General features: G+C 52.8%; 1 long non-coding RNA gene across 1 annotated transcript; it reads left to right on the top strand.

Annotated features, from left to right (window-relative positions):
* The first annotated feature begins 201 nt into the window (after positions 1-201).
* LOC135408030 (uncharacterized) lies at positions 202-1617 on the top strand. Its single transcript, XR_010427180.1, has 6 exons — positions 202-376; positions 867-938; positions 1028-1101; positions 1186-1253; positions 1439-1516; positions 1592-1617. It is a non-coding gene; the product is annotated as an uncharacterized LOC135408030 (long non-coding RNA).
* The last annotated feature ends 11178 nt before the right edge of the window (positions 1618-12795 follow it).

The raw sequence follows: 12795 nt of genomic DNA, 5'->3' as shown, positions 1-12795 counted from the left end.
CTATATTAACCCCAGCCTTTGGTCAGGGAAGTCATTCAGCAGGCAGGCTTCAATGGGATAAGAGCTCTCCCTTTCTTTCATTTAATGGGACTTCTCAGGCTATTCCTGCTTTATTAAAGCATCAGCTTTGGTATCCAAAGAAGCAGAGCTGTATATGGCAATGAAGAGGATTACACTCACATGCAGGGTTTTTAAATTTCATAACTTGGTGTTGGTAAGCTGCTTTTATAATTGGTTATCTGTTTCTCTTTTCCTTAGGAGCCTTGCATCTTTTGGGATTTCCTGATCATCTCAACTGCAGTTTGGCATTTTTTCACTAGTGTTATCCAGTCCTCAGGTGAAGCTGCTCTGTGTTGAAGATGCTACAGACACCCAGGTTTGCAAGTAGTCAGTGGGGGGTTACAGCCCACAGATGGAGGGAGGGCTGGGGTGCCAGCTTAGGAATTGCCAGGGTTTTTTTGAAGGTAGTATGGGTGGAAAGCAGTGTCCAGGAGCCCCCTAAATGCCTGTGAAGGCACCACTGACTTTTCAGATGTGCCACTTAAGTTTTCTTCTCCTTCACCCAGGTATTCTGCGTGATTATAGCTGCAGTCTTTGGCTGCAGGCAGTGACCCTGGGTGGTTTGCCTAAAGAGAAGGGAGACTCTTTGAGCTCTCCCCATCTATCTGGGTGACTTTGGTTAGAGTTTCTTTACCATGTCAGAGGGGCAGGGTGTAAAGCAGAGTTGAACAGAACAGAGGCCAGAGGAGCAGAGCAAGAAGGTGGGTCATCACCTGACATCAGCACAAAGATGTGGCTTTTAGCTCCACGTTTACTTAATGTGTTAAGGATTTTGTTGTTTGGGTTTGTTTTTTCTTTGTTTTCAGCTGCAGAGCCCTGGGCCCAGGAGGCTCTAGGCACCGGAGGGGAGGTGATCCAGGTGAGTCCCAGTGAGCAAGGTGAGCATTGACTCCAGGACAGAACTAGATGGTCTTTTACAGGTGTTGTGGTGAATCTGTGCACAGGCTTTGTTTCTTGTGTTTTCCAGGGGTTCTGCCACCTTCTAACAGACAGTCCAGTGCTTCGGGGCCCCTGTTGGTAAGAGGTCACTGTGGAGGAGAGGTAGGTAGGAGCTCCCACAGTAAAGCCATCCTTTCAGGCAGTATCTCAGTCTGTGCTTTTGCCTTTGGCTTTTTTACTTTGCAGAGAATGTGTGCAGCCTCAGAGGGCTGGAGCCACCTGCCAATTAGGTTTGATGGTCTTCATCTGTCCTTGTGAGTAATCTCCTAGTACTATGAGGGTCATCAATTAAGGCTGGACCTTTCCCAGTTGCAGGTGCCATCCAGCCTGCCTTTGGCCAAGGAGGAGCATTGAGGTTGAGTTGGGGAGGTAGGGAGGAGGTCCTGGGGTCTCCCTTACTTTCAGAAACACCCCATAACTTTTTTTCTCACTCCCCCAGGTACGGCACACGGTGATGGCAGCAGCCTCCGACTGGGGTCGGAGCCAGTGGCCCGAGAACCTCTCAGCTCAGGGGAGGGTGAGTAGCCAATTGCGGGGTTATCTCCCACGTGCTGCCCAACTCTTGTGTCAGTTTCTGTTTTCTTTCTCATAGCGACCGAGTCAGTGATCACAGGACCCTATGAGCCAGCCGGGCGTCCTTCCTTCACATCGAAGATGGATTCACATCCCCAGCTGTGGGAAAGATAAGTGGGGGACTCCCACCTGGAGAGGGGATGAGAGCTGGGTCCAGTTTTATGTTTAGGAGGGAGGGATTGTCAAATGAGCACAGGGGAAAGGGTCTGCCCTAACAGGCCCTTGGCACACATAGGAGGAGCAGTTTACTTTTCATCATGGAGTAGGATGTGCAGGGCAGAGCTGTTCAGGTCTGTGTCATGTCCTTTGTCTGGTCTGTGTTTCGTGTCTTACACTTCAGTCACTGTGTCTTTGCTTCCTGCCCTCAAAGATCTTATCTGAGATGTCAAAGCATCATTCCTAGAGTCTTGAACCTCTGCACTGCCCAGCCCAGTGCCCATACCATCCGTTCTTTGGTTCACAAGCTTGGACGTGCATCGGAATCGCATCTGAGAAGTGTCAGGTCAGGTGTCTTTTACAGCCTCCTTACAGGTTGTATCGGTGGCTGTGCCGTGCAGTCATCCCTTGTCATCCCACCTAGGACTTGTGAGAACCTAAGAAGATTCTGAACATAGCATTGTCTCCCATCCATCTTAGCCTTTTTGTAGGCAGTTCTTGTCCCAGGCCATTCTGTTAGAGTGTGTTTTCAGGCTCCTCAGAGCCTCCTCCGTTCAGTCTCGCCGTATCCTCCGTCTTCCCGTGCGGCAGCACATCCATTTTGGCGTCGTTCCTCTCTGAGTTCTCTCTCCTGGTTGCACCACAGCACTTGTCTGGAAATGTGTCCTTGGAGTTTGTGTTGGGCCTGGAACTGCTCTGCCCTGCAGTGTAGACTTGGGGGTAGGTGGAGTAGGAAGGAGACTTTCCATTTACCCTGTGATAGGCTCAGCCACTCAGGGCAGCAGTTCTCTGGTCCTCCTGGAGGCAGCCCCTGCCTGCAGCGTGTGTGCAGTCACGAGAGCAGGCTTGTCCAGGGCCAATGGGAGCGGTACGGCAGGGCCCTTAAAGTTAGGTCAGTGTTTGTTTGTGCAGGCTGTCTTTGGACCCCAGAGGGCTTGTCTAAGGAGAAATTAGAATTGCACAGCAGTTAATGTTGCCCTGTGTATATGGCTGACTTTGGTAACTCATTTCTTTGCAGCATCAGAGAGGCTTGATGTAAAGCAGAGATGAACAGAGGAGGCTGGAGGAGCACAGTTAGAAGGTGGGTCCTCATGTGAGGTCAGAACCAAGACATGACTTTTGGCCCTAGGTTTACTTGATCATTTGGATGGTTTGGTGGTTTAGTTTTGGTTTTTTGGGTTTTTTTAAGATGCAGAGCCCTCAGCCCAGCAGAGGACAGGCACCAGAGGGAAGGTGAGCCTGGTGAGCAAGGTGAGCAGTGACTGCAGGACAAAACTAGCTGCTCTTTTGCAGGTGGTGTACTTGGGGTGAATCTGTGTACATACTTGTTTTTTTGTTTTACAGGCAGTGCACAGACTTCTAACGTGCAGTCCAACGTGACAGGGACCCTGCCTGTAAGAGGTCACGGTCAAGGGGTGTCAGACAGAAGCTGCCATGGGAGCAGCAAACTCTTGGGCAGTATCTCAGTAGTCACACTTGCCTCTGGGTTTTTTTACAGGAGATGTAGGCAGCCTCAGATGGCCGAAGCCAACTCAAAGTGAGGTGACGGACACAGTTTGGTCCTCTGGAGCTGTCCTTGAAAGGATAAGCAATGAAGCACTGAGCTTTTTGGATTGCAGGTGCCACCCAGGTAAACTTTAGGAGCCGATGAGCATTGGAGGTGAGTCGGGGAGGCAGCAGGAGGAGCAGGAATCCACTGCAGCTTTAGAGATGCCCTCTAATTTTGTCTCTCTCTCTCACTCAGGTATCCCAGGAGATGACAGCATGTTGTCCAAGTCTGGTCAGAGTCAGTGACACGAGGACCTGCCTCGGTGACAGTGAGTAGAGGGATCCTGGTGGCTGGGGCCACGTGCCACACTCCTCAGATCCGGTGTCTTGTTTTCTTTCTCGCAGTTGACTCCTAGTGGTCAGACGATGGCAGGAACCTCTGAGGCAGCCCAGGTGCCCCTCCTCTGCATCAAAGCTGGATTGGCATCCCCTGCTCTTGGAAAGATAAGTGCAGGGCAAAGGCCCAGAGAGGGGTTGGGAGTGGGTGCAAGTCTGTGCCTCGCCTGGAGGGATTTTTGCAATTACTCCGGTGCAGGGGGTGTCCTGTGACAGGTTATTTGGAAGCATCAAAGGAAGGGCTTACTTTTTATCATAGGATTCACGTGTGCCGGGCAGAGCAGTTCTGGTATGTGTCACGTCCTTTCTCTTGTGCGTGTTTTGTGTCACATGGTGTGTGTGGTCACAGGTGTGGGGTGTCTCACTTGGGGTCAGCCTGGAAGTGCTCTGCCCTGCTCCGTGGATCAGTGTGTAGATGGAATATGGCTCGGAGTCTCAGGTGAACATGGCAGTTCCCTTAGACAGTGGAGCCGATGGCTGTCCAGTGTGTGAGCAGGATGGTCTTGCGATGCCCTGCTTGGGTGTTTAGAGTCCCGGCTAGGTAGAGTAGGAACCAGTGTCTAGGGTTTAGAGGTTTTTGTCTTTCCTTGTGAGCAATCCCTACATGTTTGAGAGCTGAGTGTTTGAGCATTTGGCCATTTCATTTGCAGGGGCGGTTTTGGGAGCAGCTGAAGAGAGAGGAGCCTTGTAGGTGAGTTGGGGAGGCAGCAGGAGGAGCGGGGGTCCACTGCAGCCTTAGAGATGCCTTCTAAGTTTGTGTCTCACTCAATCAGGTATCTCGGAACGTGACATCCACAGTGTCCGACTCCGGTCAGGGCCTGGGTGCTGGTGAGTAGAGGGATCACTGTGGTTTGAACCCCATGCCACACAACTCACGTATTGCTTGTGGTTTTCTTTCTCGCAGTTGACTCCGAGTAGTGTGACGATGACAGGAACCTCTGAGGCAGCCCAGGTGCCCCTCCTCTGCATGAAAGCTGGATTGGCATCCCCTGCTCTCGGAAAGATAAGTGCAGGGCAAAGACCTAGAGAGGGGTTGGGAGTGGGTGCAAGTCTGTGCCTCGCCTGGAGGGATTTTTGCAATTATTCCGGTGCAGGGGGTATCCTGTGACAGGTTATTTGGATGCATCAAAGGAAGGGCTTACTTTTTATCATTGGATTCCTGTGTGCAGGGCAGAGCAGTTCCGGTCTGTGTCACGTTCTTTGTCTCGTCCATGTTTTGTGTCCTTTGTCTCTTAATTGTGTCACGTGGTGTGTGTGGTGACAGGTGTGGGGTGTCTCACTTGGGGTCAGCCTGGAAGTGCTCTGCCCTGCTCCGTGGATCAGTGGGTAGATAGAATATTGCTCAGGGTCTCACATCACCGTGTCAGTTCCCTTAGACAGTGGAGCCGATGGCTGTCCAGTGTGTGAGCAGGATGGTCTTGCGATGCCCTGCTTGGGTGTTTAGAGTCCCGGCTAGGTAGAGTAGGAACCAGTGTCTAGGGTTTAGAGGTTTTTGGCTTTCCTTGTGAGCAATCCCTACATGTTTGAGAGCTGAGTGTTTGAGCATTTGCCCATTTCATTTGCAGGGGCGGTTTTGGGAGCAGCTGAAGAGAGAGGAGCCTTGTAGGTGAGTTGGGGAGGCAGCAGGAGGAGCGGGGGTCCACTGCAGCTTTAGAGATGCCCTCTAATTTTGTCTCTCGCTCACTCAGGTATCCCAGAAGATGACAGCACGTTGTCCAAGTCTGGTCAGAGCCAGTGACCCGAGGACCTGCCTCGGTGACAGTGAGTAGAGGGATCCTGGGGGCTGGGGCCACGTGTCACACTCCTCAGATCCGGTGTCTTGTTTTTTTTCTCGCAGTTGACTCCGAGTAGTGTGACGATGACAGGAACCTCTGAGGCAGCCCAGGTGCCCCTCCTCTGCATGAAAGCTGGATTGGCATCCCCTGCTCTCGGAAAGATAAGTGCAGGGCAAAGACCTAGAGAGGGGTTGGGAGTGGGTGCAAGTCTGTGCCTCGCCTGGAGGGATTTTTGCAATTATTCCGGTGCAGGGGGTATCCTGTGACAGGTTATTTGGATGCATCAAAGGAAGGGCTTACTTTTTATCATTGGATTCCTGTGTGCAGGGCAGAGCAGTTCCGGTCTGTGTCACGTCCTTTGTCTCGTCCATGTTTTGTGTCCTTTGTCTCTTAATTGTGTCACGTGGTGTGTGTGGTGACAGGTGTGGGGTGTCTCACTTGGGGTCAGCCTGGAAGTGCTCTGCCCTGCTCTGTGGATCAGTGGGTAGATAGAATATTGCTCAGGGTCTCACATCACCGTGTCAGTTCCCTTAGACAGTGGAGCCGATGGCTGTCCAGTGTGTGAGCAGGATGGTCTTGCGATGCCCTGCTTGGGTGTTTAGAGTCCCGGCTAGGTAGAGTAGGAACCAGTGTCTAGGGTTTAGAGGTTTTTGGCTTTCCTTGTGAGCAATCCCTACATGTTTGAGAGCTGAGTGTTTGAGCATTTGCCCATTTCATTTGCAGGGGCGGTTTTGGGAGCAGCTGAAGAGAGAGGAGCCTTGTAGGTGAGTTGGGGAGGCAGCAGGAGGAGCGGGGGTCCACTGCAGCTTTAGAGATGCCCTCTAATTTTGTCTCTCGCTCACTCAGGTATCCCAGAAGATGACAGCACGTTGTCCAAGTCTGGTCAGAGCCAGTGACCCGAGGACCTGCCTCGGTGACAGTGAGTAGAGGGATCCTGGGGGCTGGGGCCACGTGCCACACTCCTCAGATCCGGTGTCTTGTTTTTTTTCTCGCAGTTGACTCCGAGTAGTGTGACGATGACAGGAACCTCTGAGGCAGCCCAGGTGCCCCTCCTCTGCATCAAAGCTGGATTGGCATCCCCTGCTCTCGGAAAGATAAGTGCCGGGCAAAGACCTAGAGAGGGGTTGGGAGTGGGTGCAAGTCTGTGCCTCGCCTGGAGGGATTTTTGCAATTATTCCGGTGCAGGGGGTATCCTGTGACAGGTTATTTGGATGCATCAAAGGAAGGGCTTACTTTTTATCATTGGATTCCTGTGTGCAGGGCAGAGCAGTTCCGGTCTGTGTCACGTCCTTTGTCTCGTCCATGTTTTGTGTCCTTTGTCTCTTAATTGTGTCACGTGGTGTGTGTGGTGACAGGTGTGGGGTGTCTCACTTGGGGTCAGCCTGGAAGTGCTCTGCCCTGCTCCGTGGATCAGTGGGTAGATAGAATATTGCTCAGGGTCTCACATCACCGTGTCAGTTCCCTTAGACAGTGGAGCCGATGGCTGTCCAGTGTGTGAGCAGGATGGTCTTGCGATGCCCTGCTTGCGTGTTTAGAGTCCCGGCCAGGTAGAGTAGGAACCAGTGTCTAGGGTTTAGAGGTTTTTGGCTTTCCTTGTGAGCAATCCCTACATGTTTGAGAGCTGAGTGTTTGAGCATTTGCCCATTTCATTTGCAGGGGCGGTTTTGGGAGCAGCTGAAGAGAGAGGAGCCTTGTAGGTGAGTTGGGGAGGCAGCAGGAGGAGCGGGGGTCCACTGCAGCTTTAGAGATGCCCTCTAATTTTGTCTCTCGCTCACTCAGGTATCCCAGAAGATGACAGCACGTTGTCCAAGTCTGGTCAGAGCCAGTGACCCGAGGACCTGCCTCGGTGACAGTGAGTAGAGGGATCCTGGTGGCTGGGCCACGTGCCACACTCCTCAGATCCGGTGTCTTGTTTTTTTTCTCGCAGTTGACTCCGAGTAGTGTGACGATGACAGGAACCTCTGAGGCAGCCCTGGTGCCCCTCCTCTGCATCAAAGCTGGATTGGCATCCCCTGCTCTCGGAAAGATAAGTGCAGGGCAAAGACCTAGAGAGGGGTTGGGAGTGGGTGCAAGTCTGTGCCTCGCCTGGAGGGATTTTTGCAATTATTCCGGTGCAGGGGGTATCCTGTGACAGGTTATTTGGATGCATCAAAGGAAGGGCTTACTTTTTATCATTGGATTCCTGTGTGCAGGGCAGAGCAGTTCCGGTCTGTGTCACGTCCTTTGTCTCGTCCATGTTTTGTGTCCTTTGTCTCTTAATTGTGTCACGTGGTGTGTGTGGTGACAGGTGTGGGGTGTCTCACTTGGGGTCAGCCTGGAAGTGCTCTGCCCTGCTCCGTGGATCAGTGGGTAGATAGAATATTGCTCAGGGTCTCACATCACCGTGTCAGTTCCCTTAGACAGTGGAGCCGATGGCTGTCCAGTGTGTGAGCAGGATGGTCTTGCGATGCCCTGCTTGGGTGTTTAGAGTCCTGGCTAGGTAGAGTAGGAACCAGTGTCTAGGGTTTAGAGGTTTTTGGCTTTCCTTGTGAGCAATCCCTACGTGTTTGAGAGCTGAGTGTTTGAGCATTTGCCCATTTCATTTGCAGGGGCGGTTTTGGGAGCAGCTGAAGAGAGAGGAGCCTTGTAGGTGAGTTGGGGAGGCAGCAGGAGGAGCGGGGGTCCACTGCAGCTTTAGAGATGCCCTCTAATTTTGTCTCTCGCTCACTCAGGTATCCCAGAAGATGACAGCACGTTGTCCAAGTCTGGTCAGAGCCAGTGACCCGAGGACCTGCCTCGGTGACAGTGAGTAGAGGGATCCTGGGGGCTGGGGCCACGTGCCACACTCCTCAGATCCGGTGTCTTGTTTTTTTTCTCGCAGTTGACTCCGAGTAGTGTGACGATGACAGGAACCTCTGAGGCAGCCCAGGTGCCCCTCCTCTGCATGAAAGCTGGATTGGCATCCCCTGCTCTCGGAAAGATAAGTGCAGGGCAAAGACCTAGAGAGGGGTTGGGAGTGGGTGCAAGTCTGTGCCTCGCCTGGAGGGATTTTTGCAATTATTCCGGTGCAGGGGGTATCCTGTGACAGGTTATTTGGATGCATCAAAGGAAGGGCTTACTTTTTATCATTGGATTCCTGTGTGCAGGGCAGAGCAGTTCCGGTCTGTGTCACGTCCTTTGTCTCGTCCATGTTTTGTGTCCTTTGTCTCTTAATTGTGTCACGTGGTGTGTGTGGTGACAGGTGTGGGGTGTCTCACTTGGGGTCAGCCTGGAAGTGCTCTGCCCTGCTCCGTGGATCAGTGGGTAGATAGAATATTGCTCAGGGTCTCACATCACCGTGTCAGTTCCCTTAGACAGTGGAGCCGATGGCTGTCCAGTGTGTGAGCAGGATGGTCTTGCGATGCCCTGCTTGGGTGTTTAGAGTCCCGGCTAGGTAGAGTAGGAACCAGTGTCTAGGGTTTAGAGGTTTTTGGCTTTCCTTGTGAGCAATCCCTACATGTTTGAGAGCTGAGTGTTTGAGCATTTGCCCATTTCATTTGCAGGGGCGGTTTTGGGAGCAGCTGAAGAGAGAGGAGCCTTGTAGGTGAGTTGGGGAGGCAGCAGGAGGAGCGGGGGTCCACTGCAGCTTTAGAGATGCCCTCTAATTTTGTCTCTCGCTCACTCAGGTATCCCAGAAGATGACAGCACGTTGTCCAAGTCTGGTCAGAGCCAGTGACCCGAGGACCTGCCTCGGTGACAGTGAGTAGAGGGATCCTGGGGGCTGGGGCCACGTGTCACACTCCTCAGATCCGGTGTCTTGTTTTTTTTCTCGCAGTTGACTCCGAGTAGTGTGACGATGACAGGAACCTCTGAGGCAGCCCAGGTGCCCCTCCTCTGCATCAAAGCTGGATTGGCATCCCCTGCTCTCGGAAAGATAAGTGCAGGGCAAAGACCTAGAGAGGGGTTGGGAGTGGGTGCAAGTCTGTGCCTCGCCTGGAGGGATTTTTGCAATTATTCCGGTGCAGGGGGTATCCTGTGACAGGTTATTTGGATGCATCAAAGGAAGGGCTTACTTTTTATCATTGGATTCCTGTGTGCAGGGCAGAGCAGTTCCGGTCTGTGTCACGTCCTTTGTCTCGTCCATGTTTTGTGTCCTTTGTCTCTTAATTGTGTCACGTGGTGTGTGTGGTGACAGGTGTGGGGTGTCTCACTTGGGGTCAGCCTGGAAGTGCTCTGCCCTGCTCTGTGGATCAGTGGGTAGATAGAATATTGCTCAGGGTCTCACATCACCGTGTCAGTTCCCTTAGACAGTGGAGCCGATGGCTGTCCAGTGTGTGAGCAGGATGGTCTTGCGATGCCCTGCTTGGGTGTTTAGAGTCCCGGCTAGGTAGAGTAGGAACCAGTGTCTAGGGTTTAGAGGTTTTTGGCTTTCCTTGTGAGCAATCCCTACATGTTTGAGAGCTGAGTGTTTGAGCATTTGCCCATTTCATTTGCAGGGGCGGTTTTGGGAGCAGCTGAAGAGAGAGGAGCCTTGTAGGTGAGTTGGGGAGGCAGCAGGAGGAGCGGGGGACCACTGCAGCTTTAGAGATGCCCTCTAATTTTGTCTCTCGCTCACTCAGGTATCCCAGAAGATGACAGCACGTTGTCCAAGTCTGGTCAGAGCCAGTGACCCGAGGACCTGCCTCGGTGACAGTGAGTAGAGGGATCCTGGGGGCTGGGGCCACGTGCCACACTCCTCAGATCCGGTGTCTTGTTTTTTTTCTCGCAGTTGACTCCGAGTAGTGTGACGATGACAGGAACCTCTGAGGCAGCCCAGGTGCCCCTCCTCTGCATCAAAGCTGGATTGGCATCCCCTGCTCTCGGAAAGATAAGTGCCGGGCAAAGACCTAGAGAGGGGTTGGGAGTGGGTGCAAGTCTGTGCCTCGCCTGGAGGGATTTTTGCAATTATTCCGGTGCAGGGGGTATCCTGTGACAGGTTATTTGGATGCATCAAAGGAAGGGCTTACTTTTTATCATTGGATTCCTGTGTGCAGGGCAGAGCAGTTCCGGTCTGTGTCACGTCCTTTGTCTCGTCCATGTTTTGTGTCCTTTGTCTCTTAATTGTGTCACGTGGTGTGTGTGGTGACAGGTGTGGGGTGTCTCACTTGGGGTCAGCCTGGAAGTGCTCTGCCCTGCTCCGTGGATCAGTGGGTAGATAGAATATTGCTCAGGGTCTCACATCACCGTGTCAGTTCCCTTAGACAGTGGAGCCGATGGCTGTCCAGTGTGTGAGCAGGATGGTCTTGCGATGCCCTGCTTGCGTGTTTAGAGTCCCGGCCAGGTAGAGTAGGAACCAGTGTCTAGGGTTTAGAGGTTTTTGGCTTTCCTTGTGAGCAATCCCTACATGTTTGAGAGCTGAGTGTTTGAGCATTTGCCCATTTCATTTGCAGGGGCGGTTTTGGGAGCAGCTGAAGAGAGAGGAGCCTTGTAGGTGAGTTGGGGAGGCAGCAGGAGGAGCGGGGGTCCACTGCAGCTTTAGAGATGCCCTCTAATTTTGTCTCTCGCTCACTCAGGTATCCCAGAAGATGACAGCACGTTGTCCAAGTCTGGTCAGAGCCAGTGACCCGAGGACCTGCCTCGGTGACAGTGAGTAGAGGGATCCTGGTGGCTGGGCCACGTGCCACACTCCTCAGATCCGGTGTCTTGTTTTTTTTCTCGCAGTTGACTCCGAGTAGTGTGACGATGACAGGAACCTCTGAGGCAGCCCTGGTGCCCCTCCTCTGCATCAAAGCTGGATTGGCATCCCCTGCTCTCGGAAAGATAAGTGCAGGGCAAAGACCTAGAGAGGGGTTGGGAGTGGGTGCAAGTCTGTGCCTCGCCTGGAGGGATTTTTGCAATTATTCCGGTGCAGGGGGTATCCTGTGACAGGTTATTTGGATGCATCAAAGGAAGGGCTTACTTTTTATCATTGGATTCCTGTGTGCAGGGCAGAGCAGTTCCGGTCTGTGTCACGTCCTTTGTCTCGTCCATGTTTTGTGTCCTTTGTCTCTTAATTGTGTCACGTGGTGTGTGTGGTGACAGGTGTGGGGTGTCTCACTTGGGGTCAGCCTGGAAGTGCTCTGCCCTGCTCCGTGGATCAGTGGGTAGATAGAATATTGCTCAGGGTCTCACATCACCGTGTCAGTTCCCTTAGACAGTGGAGCCGATGGCTGTCCAGTGTGTGAGCAGGATGGTCTTGCGATGCCCTGCTTGGGTGTTTAGAGTCCTGGCTAGGTAGAGTAGGAACCAGTGTCTAGGGTTTAGAGGTTTTTGGCTTTCCTTGTGAGCAATCCCTACGTGTTTGAGAGCTGAGTGTTTGAGCATTTGCCCATTTCATTTGCAGGGGCGGTTTTGGGAGCAGCTGAAGAGAGAGGAGCCTTGTAGGTGAGTTGGGGAGGCAGCAGGAGGAGCGGGGGTCCACTGCAGCTTTAGAGATGCCCTCTAATTTTGTCTCTCGCTCACTCAGGTATCCCAGAAGATGACAGCACGTTGTCCAAGTCTGGTCAGAGCCAGTGACCCGAGGACCTGCCTCGGTGACAGTGAGTAGAGGGATCCTGGGGGCTGGGGCCACGTGCCACACTCCTCAGATCCGGTGTCTTGTTTTTTTTCTCGCAGTTGACTCCGAGTAGTGTGACGATGACAGGAACCTCTGAGGCAGCCCAGGTGCCCCTCCTCTGCATCAAAGCTGGATTGGCATCCCCTGCTCTCGGAAAGATAAGTGCAGGGCAAAGACCTAGAGAGGGGTTGGGAGTGGGTGCAAGTCTGTGCCTCGCCTGGAGGGATTTTTGCAATTATTCCGGTGCAGGGGGTATCCTGTGACAGGTTATTTGGATGCATCAAAGGAAGGGCTTACTTTTTATCATTGGATTCCTGTGTGCAGGGCAGAGCAGTTCCGGTCTGTGTCACGTCCTTTGTCTCGTCCATGTTTTGTGTCCTTTGTCTCTTAATTGTGTCACGTGGTGTGTGTGGTGACAGGTGTGGGGTGTCTCACTTGGGGTCAGCCTGGAAGTGCTCTGCCCTGCTCCGTGGATCAGTGGGTAGATAGAATATTGCTCAGGGTCTCACATCACCGTGTCAGTTCCCTTAGACAGTGGAGCCGATGGCTGTCCAGTGTGTGAGCAGGATGGTCTTGCGATGCCCTGCTTGGGTGTTTAGAGTCCTGGCTAGGTAGAGTAGGAACCAGTGTCTAGGGTTTAGAGGTTTTTGGCTTTCGTTGTGAGCAATCCCTACGTGTTTGAGAGCTGAGTGTTTGAGCATTTGCCCATTTCATTTGCAGGGGCGGTTTTGGGAGCAGCTGAAGAGAGAGGAGCCTTGTAGGTGAGTTGGGGAGGCAGCAGGAGGAGCGGGGGTCCACTGCAGCTTTAGAGATGCCCTCTAATTTTGTCTCTCGCTCACTCAGGTATCCCAGAAGATGACAGCACGTTGTCCAAGT

This window comes from Pseudopipra pipra, unplaced genomic scaffold, assembly GCF_036250125.1.
Source record: "Pseudopipra pipra isolate bDixPip1 unplaced genomic scaffold, bDixPip1.hap1 HAP1_SCAFFOLD_128, whole genome shotgun sequence".
Taxonomy (NCBI): domain Eukaryota; kingdom Metazoa; phylum Chordata; class Aves; order Passeriformes; family Pipridae; genus Pseudopipra; species Pseudopipra pipra.
Note: the sequence above shows the minus strand (reverse complement) of the source record. Positions and strands in the feature narration are given on the sequence as shown.